The sequence below is a fragment of the Primulina huaijiensis genome, unplaced genomic scaffold, assembly GCF_012295235.1.
Source record: "Primulina huaijiensis isolate GDHJ02 unplaced genomic scaffold, ASM1229523v2 scaffold206740, whole genome shotgun sequence".
Lineage (NCBI taxonomy): Eukaryota > Viridiplantae > Streptophyta > Magnoliopsida > Lamiales > Gesneriaceae > Primulina > Primulina huaijiensis.
Window position 1 is genome coordinate 1 of NW_027354589.1, and position 1933 is coordinate 1933.

General features: G+C 32.1%; 2 long non-coding RNA genes across 2 annotated transcripts; one reads left to right on the plus strand and one right to left on the minus strand.

Annotated features, from left to right (window-relative positions):
* Positions 1-42: 42 nt before the first annotated feature.
* On the plus strand, positions 43-1580 carry LOC140966492 (uncharacterized). Its single transcript, XR_012173375.1, has 2 exons — positions 43-168; positions 1343-1580. It is a non-coding gene; the product is annotated as an uncharacterized lncRNA (long non-coding RNA).
* On the minus strand, positions 45-1483 carry LOC140966491 (uncharacterized). Its single transcript, XR_012173374.1, has 3 exons — positions 1353-1483; positions 625-822; positions 45-179 (listed from the first exon to the last, which is right to left on the minus strand). It is a non-coding gene; the product is annotated as an uncharacterized lncRNA (long non-coding RNA).
* Positions 1581-1933: the final 353 nt, after the last annotated feature.

Here is a 1933-nt window from a genome sequence, read left to right on the forward strand (position 1 = left end):
CTCATCTCACTATCAAGACTATCCCTCGACAAGTTGACATATCGACCTGATGATGTCCTCCTCGAAAAGGTCACAGTTGGGGGAATTGGACCCCTCCCAGTATTTGGATCAGAAGGTTTGAAGGATCTTCCTGCCATTCTACCGATATCAACAGAAAATCTTTTACTTGTTAACAAAACCTGAAACTCAAAAGAAAATCATAAAACAAAGAGGGAGTCTATTAATTCGATAGAAAATTTAGAAAAACAGTAATTGTTTCACAAGAATTCGAATTCAAATTCAAAAGTATTTATTCTTATTTTGCTAAAGCACACTTTTCGAGAAGCCCCATAAATTTTCAGTTTTGCATAACTTTATCTTTAACAGAAAAGATCAAGTAAAAGACAGAATGGTAAATGGTACTGTAACTTGAAATGAGATTAAAATATATTCTTTTTATGCAAAGTCGTCTACTTCTTTTAGACAAAAGGAATAAAGAGCTACTGCTTTTAAGGCCAAATTTCAAATCCGCTCCACTATTCTAAAGAAAAAATATACATAAACTAATTAAGACTACAGGAATAAGCACCTATAATCTTCAAAAAGTGGAATACAGATGAACGTCACCAAGATCACACACCATACCTTCCGAAGATCTAAACTTTCAAAGAATCCCAACAAATCTTGAAACCAAAAAACGTCTTCGAACAATGAAAATCAATTGAAAAATTCCAATCAGACCATGGCCGACATATATAAGATAATCAGAAAACGGGTATGGAGATAAAGGATCAATAGCTTCCCATCTACTACTCAGGCTCCCAATGCTTAAATAAAAGAGACCTGTCCATATAAAATCAAAGACACGGCCTCCCAAAGACGTGTAAGAAACTATAAAAAAAAAAAAAACAAAAAGTAATTTAATAACTCGTACGTTCACACACATACAAATGGTAAGCTACAATATAAAAATTACAATATAAAAATAATAATTACAACGGTAATACCAAAGGTATCGGACAAGGTCTATATCGTCTTCTCATACAAACATTTTCTTACACGCTAATGTCATCAAAACAACTATTAAATTAAAAATATACATATTTACGTCTTTGTTATTGGCAAAAAGCATTGATGAATTCAAAATCCAACCCAAGACTAGGTAGCAATGATAAACTAGCAACTCGTCACCAAACATAATTTACCAACAAAGCCGACCAACTGAAGAAGAAATCGTCAAAGCACATTTCAGTACCCGACTAGCATTTTTGTACATAATAAATACCAAGTCAAAAAAATTTGTGCATCAACCACATCGTCACTAAAAACTGGATTAACAAACACAAAGATCTGAGCATTCCAGTTGAATCTACCTTGACTAAAGAATATTTAGACAAATGGGCTATAGTAATTCAGCACAAAACCAATTTTCCTCCCTTGATTTGGGCAGTGTATGCTAAAAAAACTCGAAACCCAGATGGGTTTTTCCGAAAGAATCTGTAACAATGAGGATGGACGGCGGATTTGTATTCTGCTGTTGAGTGCTGTGAATCTTAAAGTACAATGTAAGGAAAAATTTTACTTTGGATTTTGTATAAAAACAATAATTAAAACTGTGTGTTGATAGAAGAGTAGAAGACGAGACGGCGAAGATTAAGGTGACGGACAAGAGAAGAAATATAATACGCGGATATAGGGTTTTTCTTCTTTTTTCACGATTATTATGGGAGGAATATTATAAATTATATATTTAAGTTATTTCCAAAACAAATCAATACGATAAAAAAAATTAAAAATAAAATAGGTTATATTATAATTTTCTATATTTTCTTAAATTTTGTTTAGCTTTCACATCGATTTTTCTCAGTAGTTTTAATTAGGGGTGTTCATTGATCGGTTCGGTTTTCGATTTTTTATTTCGGTTTTTTCTGTTTTCGGTTTTAGAAATATATAA